This window comes from Corvus hawaiiensis, chromosome 2 (assembly GCF_020740725.1).
Source record: "Corvus hawaiiensis isolate bCorHaw1 chromosome 2, bCorHaw1.pri.cur, whole genome shotgun sequence".
Lineage (NCBI taxonomy): Eukaryota > Metazoa > Chordata > Aves > Passeriformes > Corvidae > Corvus > Corvus hawaiiensis.
In genome coordinates, this window is record NC_063214.1 from 75663159 (window position 1) to 75674500 (window position 11342).

An 11342-nucleotide genomic window follows, 5' to 3' on the forward strand; every position below is an offset into this window, starting at 1 on the left:
GCTGAATCCCCTAGTAGTTAAATTCAGTCTTTTGTACTTTTGCTTGCACTTGCAAATTTAAATGCACTTTTTTTTTCCCCCAGCCATTCTTCTGCAGTTATTTTTCACCCAGACCAGTTGCAGAAAGCTTGAATATACACGTACTTTTGCACACATAAGCACAGCATCAATGATACTCAGCTAACTGGGCAGAGACACAAACCTATTAACAATGAGATAATCTGGGACATGAGAATTGCATAGTCTGTAGTTAGTACATCTATGCTGTTCTACTATTTAGACACAATAAATATAGTATGGTCTTAATATATGCTGTGGGAATAGAAATCCAGAATTTCAGCTTCAAGACCTTGAAAATAATTCAGGATTATATTCCTGAATTACAGAGATTTCAGGGTTCTATTCCAGAAAATTATTAGCTCTTAATTCAACCCATCTATACATTTTTTCTGCAGGGCTTTATATATTCTAAACTGAAACACAGCTGCTCTAAAGGTTGCACAAATATCTCTTATTATCCCAGAGATTCACTTTACTACTAGTAGTAGTAGTAGTAGTAGTATTCATAGGAAACTTCATCTACAGGATACTATTTTTTAAATTTGGTAGTATCAAGAATGAATTTAGCCATCACAGAAGGAGAACATTTGGGTATGGAAGTAATTCTCTCTATGGCATTGCATCAAAAAAGTGGATAAAATGTATTCAGTGTAATGCCAACTTGCTATAGCAATTTCACCTCTTAAGCTTCTTTGGCTATGTAGTGAGATGAGCAAAAGTGAGACTTTTGTTAAGTCCAACTAAAAACAAGTATTCAGAAACATAAGTGTTACTGTTGGAGTAAGTAATGTGAAACTCTTTTCAGAACTTTCACGTCATAAAGCTGCTAAAAAAATAGTCTTTTCAAAATGTTTTGAGCCAGATTCACAGCAAGTGTAAATCAGTATGAATTTATTGAATGAACATATTCCTATATAGTTCCATAATGAGACTCTGTGACAGGAATACATACTGGAGTGCACAAAGATAAATGGGGACTGAGTATGATGGCACAGAAAATCGCTAATTTGATGTCGGAGGTTGGACTAGATGACCCTGGTCCCTCCCATTACCCATTCCGTGATTCTGTGATTTTTCTTATAATTTTTAAAAATCTAATAAAATATTTTCAACATACATTCAACACAGCAATGTTCAGCTGCAATTCTTCTCCTTAAGTAATGACCTGATGTGAATGCTGTGTGCTGATGCTGACAACCTATGAACCTTACTTGCTTGGTTATTTCCCTTTGGAAATGAAGATAGTGTCAGTTTTCTGATCACATTGTGTAAACCCAAAAAAATTAGCAACAAACCTTTCAGTGCTTGAGTGAATTTAAATAATCATTTAACATATATCTCAGATAAAAAAATAAGCAAAAGAAAGGCATGCACACATTTTAATGCTGAGAAAATACTTTTATATACACTTTAGTTAAGTGACTTTTTTTTAAATCCATGTATAAAATCTAGCTAAAATGGAATATGCATCGTTTAAGTGAATATGAATCAGTAGGTTATGTTCCTTCTTACTTTTAGCAACCAGTTCTAAAAGGCAGGGTACTGGAACATCCCTGTTATTTTTAAGTTAAAAACAATACATACAGCTTTTTTAGTATCTATCTCTTCTGTGTTGAGAATGTACTTTTTTTTTTTTTTTTTTTTTAAATAATTAAACTGTTCACAAGGTCTACTTTTTCTTTCCAATTCTGCTCCCCACTGTGGGTACAGGAGGGAGGAAGTGACTGTGGTGAGTTGTTACCAGCTGGGATTAAACCACAACAGGTCAATAAAACCAGATCAAATTAAACAAAACAGGGACACAGGAAAAGTTAGGTGACTTATTCTAAGTGTACAGCCTCAGATATGTAAATCATATATGCCTGCACATGTATAAAACCAAACTTAACACAACTGAAATTGAGGACTTAATTTCAACACCTAACTTTCTCCTATTTTAGGGTCAGTTTTTCTGTCAAGACAAACAAAGTTGTCAGAGGGAGGTCATCACCTCTTATCTATGATATTTTAATATGTGCCTAAATTTAGTTGAACCGGATCTCAGCTTTATGTTCTATCTCAGAAAGGGCAGAAGTAGTCAGGTCAGATCAGCACAGAGGAAATGGAAATAAAGAAGACAGAATTCATGGGAAGTTGAACTCTCATTAGAATGTATTGGTCCACTTTTTCAATGTGATTATATCATCCAGAAGAAAAAGCTGCCTTTTACTTCCACTGATGATACTTTAAGCATATAAAGTCACAGACTGAAAGAACTGCCTTGATGTCAGTGTGTTCTAGAGGCATACCATAAGGTCTCAGAGCTTCTTCATCTGCAAATAAATTGTTTACTTTTGTGTATGAGACAGTAGTGCTGAAAGATACTTTTCATACTTAAGAACCTTGAGATACTTTTAAATAATGAAGTATAGAAAAGTTTGCAGGAATTTTTCTAAAGGAAATTTTCATAGAAGTTGCTTTTGCATCTTCCAGAGTCTCATATAGGATAAGATGTAGGGTCACTTAGGAGATATTTGTACATATGCTAATCATTTAAAACAACAGAATTGACTGTATAAATTAAAGATATATTCATGCGCACACCTGTCTGTTCAAAACAGTTCCTGTTCATCTTTGAAAACTAGATCCTTACCAGAGGAATTCCTCTTTACTGGATTGGAACATTAACAAGCTGGACACCTACATTTGAGTTGTTACCATTCAGTGCAAATGAAGAGAACCATGGCTGCTGGGGGAATGATTCCTTTGCTCCTGCTCTGTAGACCACCAGAAGGAACAACTTGTTTGGCTCTAAAGGAGACTTTGTGAGGCAAGCTCAGACAAATTACTTCTTTCATAGTCTTGTGCAGTTGTACTAAAATAAAATAATGGGCGGTGGGGGGGGGGAAGAGGGGAATCCCTCCCCAGCTCTTAAAATAATTTGATTTCTTTTTTTTAATGATACTAATTTTTTTGCCATTTTTTATATTTTTTTCTTCATTCAGACAATGCCGGTATTAACTTGTACAATTTAGAATGATAAAAAAGGCCTGTAGTTTTGCTCTCAGTATGAATCCATGAAAGTACAGCCAGCTTTTCATAATCTGAGGGCAAATTGACCTGTTCTAAAATGGGACTTATTAATGTCCCTGACTCATGAATTTGTTATTACTTTTGCATTTTAATGGTAGTATGTTTTTTTCAGGTTTTTATTTGTTTGCTTTTGGGCAGGCTTTGGCTTTTTCTTATAGAAGCTATTATGAAACTGTGTCTTACATTACTGCTGAAAAGAGTGTTGAAAATACAGGGATATTTTTGTTACTGTTGAGCACGGCTTGCATGGAGTCAAAGCCTTTTCTGCTTCTCACCCCACCCCACCAACAAGTAGGCTGGAAGTACACAAGAATTTGGGAGAGGACACAGCCAGGAGAGCTGAGCCACCAAAAGGATATTACATGCCATATAGTGTCATGCTCAGCATATCAGCTGGGAAAGAAGAAGGAAAGGATGGATGTTTAGAGTTACTGTGTTTGTCTTCCCAAGCATTGTTACATGTGAACTGTGCTTTCCTAAAGGTGCCTGAACACCTGCCTGCCCACGGGAAGTTGTGAATTAATTCCTCGTTTTGTTTTGCTTGCATGTCCAGCTTTTGCTTTATCTATAAACAGTGTATCTCAAGCCATGACTTTCCCCAGTTTTACCTTCCTGATTCTTTCCCCATCCCATCAGGGGGGAGTGTGTGAGTGGCTGTGCAGGTCTTAGGTATGACAATTTGCTTTTCTTTCTCAGCTAGACAGCTTCTGCATTCTATAAATAATAGTAATAAAGAAAATAAAGGGCTAACTGTAAAAAATAAAACAGTAAGAAAGATAGAAAAATAAACCAGAATTTTTTGGTATGGTCATGTCCATATTAACAAAATTTATAGGGTATACATAGGATATAATTTTCCAAGCTAGCTTGCAGACATGCTGATATGATCTACCTAGCAACCCATACCAGCTATCATAAGGCAATCAGTGACAGTTTGGATAATGAACAATAATGAACAATTCCACTAGAGATTCATTTCAACTTCCCCTGACAATATGTGTGTGTCTGGTGTAACTACAATTGTCTAAGTTAGTACTCAGTTATCCTTTCTATGTTAGTTTCTCACTAGGAGATTTATCCAATGGCTACTGAAATCAATAGACATAGAACCAACTCCCTCTCAGCACTTAAGGTGGCACACATATATACAAAGATGGTACTATAATGTCTCTTTAATAGTAATGATTGACAAAACTTGATATTTCTTAGTTCCTTACTTCATGCTATTATGGGAAGAAAATTTTTCAACTAATAGAAAGTAAAACAATAATTGTTCTGTATCCAGAAAGCAGTTTGTGGCAATACATTCTCCACCACAAACAAAAATGGGAAAAAAAACGTATATAAAATAATGTGAGATAGATTATACGTGTATATGTCCTCATATAGATTATATTCATATATGTCTTCATATCAAAGGCAGTTTGTAAAAAATAATCAACCAAAACAGTAGTAGAGAATACTCATGTACCAGTATTTGTCTATTTTGTGTATCTATGATTTTTCTAACAAAAAGTGTATTCATCATGACAGAATTTCTATGAAGAGTAGACATAGTTTTTATTTTTGGGATTTTTCTTTTGGCCTTTCACAGTCATAGTTAAAGCATTTCATTTGCTGGATAAAATGTGAGGCAGCTTCAATGTTCAGCCATAATAGAGACAAATGACATCTTCATTCCCATCACAACTGGATGGAGGTAATTACTGATACTGTCACAGGCCTGGCACAGATCAGTGCTTGTAGAATAGCCACAACCCTGCTAAAAAATATGAATGTCAGAATGAAGGATTTTTTCCTTTTTTAGCTGTCCAATATGATTAAAAGATTTTGAGTTCTAAGGCCCTTTTTACCTAATATTATTAACACTGAAAATAGTTAATAGCCATTACTAAATTGGATGTTCCATTTGTGCATCCAATAACGGGATCATAAGCTAATAGAAAACTCCATGCTGAAGCTCTTGTAATGTATAGTTCATTGCTGACTATATATTTTAGATTGCCTTATGTGCCAGCCAACTTAAAGGCAGATTATTAATTATACACAAAGTTAAAGAACCTTGTTTTGACTCATTTGGTATTAAAACTTTTCTTCTTTTCTAATTTTTTAAAATGTAAATTAAATTTAATCATAATGCAGAACAAAAGCTGGCAGCAGGTGATCAGGAATCTGAAAGGTAATATACAGCTGACTGTTTACAAGTCTAAAAATATCTTATCTCTTCTTCACTATTAGAAGCATGAAAGTCAGAAAGGAAGCAAGTAGGAAACAAAACTGCTGCTTATTTAGCCTCTAGTCTCCATTTATGAGTGCACTATTATGTACTTTAGAAGTAAAAGTCATGAAGATATTAAGGCTAGTAATTTTCTTTTGTTCAGATTAATTGAAAGAAACAATAGATGGCTCCCAAACCAAAAGGAAAGCATGCAGCTTCTAAAGCCAAATAGGTAAATCAATTCACCAATTAAAGATGTGTAGATTATTAATTTCTTTCCTCTTGGACAATGTTGGATAACGATGTCTGAGTATGTTTGTGCATTTTGTGAATGAAAATGGTTCTGAGAAATAGAATAAGACAGTCTGAACACAGCTGGGGAAAGGACAGCACACACTGTCCTGAAAGAAGACCAGAGGGGAAATTTTAGGTCAGCTCCTGCCTGAGAATGCCTTGAGGATGTGAGAATGGAACTAGCTTCTCATAGTTTCTTTACTCTTCTCAGAGAAACAGCATGTTATTTATTTTTAGTGAATAAAAATGACTGTGACAAATTCAGTACATTACCCCACCATTAAATTCTCCTAATTTAAACAGTCCAAAAATTATCCAAGCTCTGGATATTTTAAAGTGGTAATGCTTTCTTATTGTCAGGCAATTTTTATATTGGTAATTATTATATAAATCTGATGTATAGGAAGGTATGGCGTTTAATTTAATAACATACCTAAATGAGTCCTGGTTCAGCTTTTAAAATTTTTGGGTTTGCACTCCAGAAAAATATATTTTAAAAATTATTATACAATTTGTAAGTGAAATTAGATCCATCAGCAATGTATTTACAGGAAAACTACATGCACAGTAGAAAGCTACCAGAAGGTAAGCTCCAATAATGTTGAAATACTAGGATTTTTCTTTTTTTTTCTTTTTCCCACTTTTTATTTCATTAAGAAGGCACTGATTCAAAAAGACAGCTGTTTCCTAGTATTTAGGGCACAGTGAAATTGTCTTCTGAGACTAGGTGCCCAGAGACATCCTCCAAAGAATTTAGCAAGTTACTTGGTATGAAAGCTGATCAGTTTTCTATACTTGAGGACCACCTGTTCTTTCCTTTGAAGACCCATTTGTGGCACAGATCATACAATGGGATTACTATGAAGTCACTATTACAGTCAATATAACTGTATTTTTTTTGAGACTATGGGAAGATATCATGATCCATAAAGTGGAAAAAAAGCCTGAAAGCAAAGGTGTCAGATGCAGATACTATCCTTACATACTCAGAATCACAGAATGGGTAAATTTGGAAGGGACCATAGTGGGTCACCTGGTCCCACCTCCCTGCTCAAGCAGGTATGGCCTCACCAGGAATGAGTAGAGAGGCAGGATCACCTCCCTCGACCTGCTAGCAATGCTTTTCCTAATGCTCCCCAGGATACTGTTAAAATCCAATTATTGAGAGATGCCTCTACCCAAATTAAGGTTCAAATGAGACCATATGCCAGAGTCAATAGTATGGATTTTACGAAACAGTAAATATGAGGTTGAGAGAGATAGAAAGAAATAGGGACACGGCAGAGGAGGAGAGAGAGAAAGAGTGAGAAAGAGACAGATTAAGTAGAAAAATATCACCACTTGTGGATCCAGCTGTGTCCCATTGGATCTTTCTTCACCCTGGGTTTCTTAGTGGTAGGGGTCTTGAGGTCATTCAGAACTTTTCACTATTTATATCTCTCAGCAAAAAAAAGGAATCAATGCTTACTGGCTACCCTGTTCTCTTATTCTATTGGTTAAATGATTCCCTCACTTCCAATGTTAATTAGTCCCATGTTCAGTCTTTCTCTTGAGTCTGTGGGCCTCCTATCTTCAGTCAGTGGGCTATGACCTCCTCCGCCAGACCCAGACAGAGCTGACCTTCAGCACAGTTGCTGAGCTGGCCTTCCCTGTGGACTCCTTACAGTGATACCTTCTTCTTTCCCAGCCTTTTTTACCTCCCCCATAGGCCTGAGATAGTTGACAAATAGTAGTATCCTTATCATGTCTCAAATTCCTTCAGCTGGTTAAACTTACAGTCCAAATTCCAGGAATTAATGGAGGTGTATTTGGGAGGGTGGGGAGTGATTTGGCTTAGGGTTAGGGTGGTGTGTATAGAGATGGCCTCCAGAATGGGGCGCCCAATCACTTTTCCAGGGATTGAGGTGAGGCTGACTGGCTGGTAGTTCCCTGGGTCCAGTCCTCAGGCGCCTCTCCCAATCACCATGACCTTTCAAGGATGATCAGGAGAGGCCTTGCTATAGTGTCCACCAGGTCTCTCAGCACTCCTGGATGCATCCCATGAGGGCCTATGGACTTGTGAATATCGTTTGCCTATGTGTTCTCTAACCCAAACCTCCTTGATCAAGGGAAAGCCTTCCAATATTCCTTTAAACTGGCATCCTGAGTCAGAGATTCCTGAGGATTGGTCTTATCATAATTTTTATCTTTCTGTTTTGTGAGCATAAGAACATTTAGTTTTAATTTTTAATACAGTTTCACTTTTGAATTTCAAGATTCCCTTTCAAAATATACCAGATGTTTTTCTTTCTGCTTGTTAGAAAATTTGACCAAAAAAGGTTTATAAGTCTCAGCAGAGATAGGGTTTTTTATATTTTCTTAACACTTCAATGCATGCAGGTACTTAATTTGTTTATTCACTACTTACCGAAATCACTGTTAATAGAATAGTGGTAACAATAAAAAGGACCTTCCACAGGAATAGTGTAGGCTTAAATGACAAATGAGCACCATTTATTTGAAGTTATAGGTTGTTTGTTCAGATGTATCCTTGGTTAGGAAATTGTCCAGATTGTTAGATGGCTTATGCAAAACAAGCATTCCACTTTCTGATGGAGAATGGTGCATGATAAAAAAGTACCATCAAGAATAATGTGTAGTTACAGCACAGAAACAACATTTCACAGGATGAAAGCACAAATTGACTTCTCGCCTCCTGCAGTGTTTCCTCAGATCATATTTTAAACTCATTGGGAGTAAGAAAGGCTGAAACTAGAACAGTCTCAGCTTTGTGCAACCTTTGTTAATGAGTTTATCAAGATTGTCAGTCAAGTTCTTTCCATAAGATAAAATTGTGCAACACTAATAACTGGAGAAAACTAAAAATTAAAATAAATTTTCTATTTAATAATCAGAGAGAATATTTCTCTCTGTGAGAGATAACCCCTTTTCCATTATTTTCTGTCGTAATTCCTGTAGTTCATAACATTGTCATTCTGCAAAAGTCTCAACATTCTTCCAAATCTCTGTGATTTTTCCTCCTTTTTCATTTTCCTTGCTGACTCTCCTTCGGCATAATACCTCACTTGTTTGACATCCCTGAGCACTAGTCAGACAGAAAAGCAGCATGTCCTAGGCTGATACGCAGATATTTGTGGTCTGATTAAATACTCATAGCATGATTAACCACAGCACTTATCATAGAATCTTTTCATATTCATTTTCTTTTCTCTCCACCTATATGCTAATCTTTAGCAAAATTGTTGGGAATTCCTCTCTTTGAAATCTCTTCTTCCTTCAGCGCAAATGAAATAAGATAATGGGTTCAAGAGTTATCTAGAGAGAATTCAAAGTCACCCTCCTTGTAAAATGAGGCCAAAAAAAAAAAAATACAAAGGGAGTAACATAATTATTTAGTTTATTTCCTAGAGAGTTTTGGCTGCAGATTTTTCCTGAGGGTAGAATTGGAGCTGATGGAGAACTTCTGGTTTAGAATTAAGGAAACGACATGCAAAGGTGATGTTATAGTGGGTGTCTGCTTAGGCCACCCAACCAGGTAGAACAAGTGGATAAGATCAATAGGAGCAGTCTCACATTTGAAAGTCTTGATTGTCACTGGGGACTTCAATCACCATGATATCTGTGGAGGGTCAACACACCAAGGCATACACAATCTAGAAGGTTCCTGGAGTGTATTGGTGATAAATTCCTCCTACAAGTGATAGAGGAGTTAATGAGGAGAGGTGCATTTCTGGATCTGAGAGTTGCCAATGAGGGGATTGAGGGGATGGTTGGCAATGTGGAGATTAAAGCCAGATGTCTATGGCTCGTAAGATGAAGGCGTTCAGGATCCTGAAGTCAGGGAGGAGAATGAAAATCAAGTCCCACAAACCTGGGTAAGGAGAGAGCAGACTGTTGCCTCTTCAAAGACCTGTTCAGCAGAGTCCCATGAGATAAGTTCCTAGACGGGAGAGGCCCAACAAAGCTGGTTAATATTTAAGTATCACTTCATACAAGCTCAGCAGACCTCCATCCCAAATTAATAACCGGTCAGGTAAAAATGCCAGGAGGCCTGTGTGGATGAACAAAGGCCTCCTGGCCAAACTCAGAAATAAAAAGAGAGCAAATAGAGTGTGAAAACAAAGTTAGATAACCTGGGAGGAATACAGAAACATTGTCTAAGCATCCAGGGATAAAGTTATGAAATCTGAAACCCAGCTGGACTATGATCATATACAAATGCAGAGGCAATAAAAGAAAAATGTGGGGCCAATGTTCCATGATTTGGTTACAGTGTGAGTTATAGAGTGCCTTTTTCTGTCCCAGTCTTTACTTACAAGACCTCGCATATGATAGAAGGCTGAGAGTGCTGGATTGCAGCCTAGAGAAGAGAAGGTTTGGGGGGCTTGTCACTCATGCATATGAATTCTTGAAGGAAGGATGTAAAGAAGATGGAGCCAGGAGCCAGGCCCTCTCAGTAGAGCCCAGTGACAGGCCCGGACAAATGGGCACACACTGAAATGCAAGAGGTTTCCTCTGACGATCAGGAGGATTTTTTTTTTTTTTTTTACTTAGAAGGGGACTGAGCACTGGAATATGTTGCCCAGGAAGGTTGCAGAGCCTCCATTCTTTGAGATATTCAATATCTGTCTAAACAATGTACTTGACATAAAGCACTTAGTGGCCTTACTTGTGCAGTGTGGTTGGACAAGATGATCTCCAGAAGTCCCTTCTAACCTCAACTCTTCTGTGATTCTTGATTTTAAAGGTATTAATCCAGAATAAAAGCAATGGTGTCAGGAGATAAGAAAGCTTCACAAGTTTAGGATAATTTTTTTGTCTGAGAGATTGTTTCCACTCCAATCTGCAATAATATTATCTAAAATCATTATTAATTTTAAAAGAAAATGTCATCAAGTCATTTTAGATGTTGGCACACTTCACGGAAAAGTCATGAACACAACAGGGGCACCTCTACAGCCTTCCCATACTGTGAAAACTGTGACAATCTACAGGCTGTTAACACCAGAATGAGTCAAGATGTTAGCATAATGTAGAAATTCATAAATCAGAGTTCAGTGATATTCAAAAAAACTTTAAATATAACTTTAAAATTCTCTGTTGTAAAGCAGGGAGTTTTAAAAATACTACTACCTCTTCAAGAAACAAGACCATTTAAAAAGCACCAGATAATTTAATAATGAGTTATATTTTCAAAATCATATGCACTTCTGATTGTTCTACTGAGATTTTTTACTCTTATTCCCATGAATTTTCATTGCCTAAAATCAATGGTAAAGGAATGTGAAACATGTAAAGTAGATAAAGGAAATATTACTAAAGAATTACATAATAATTTGCCAAATGTTTTAATTCTATTACTATTCAAATTTTTTGTTTGAGATAATAGTTATGCCATCTCCACATTCTTTCTGGGAGTATATTGTCTACAGTTTTACCTATTTTGGCTTTATATGTCTCTAAGTATCCATAGAAAAGTACACTAATATTTTTGAGCCTTGTGATGCGCAAAATCATATCGAATTATTAAAATGAGAAGTTTTATGAAAAAAATTAGAAATGCGCTTCAAGAAAATAAGCTGAAAAAATTTAACACATTTATGTATTTTTATATGGCTTTCATTCCAAAATAAGTGGCTTACCTTGAGCTCTAATTTCCAGTTTAATCAATAAGAGGTTCCCTTCTGGTGGTTTTTAT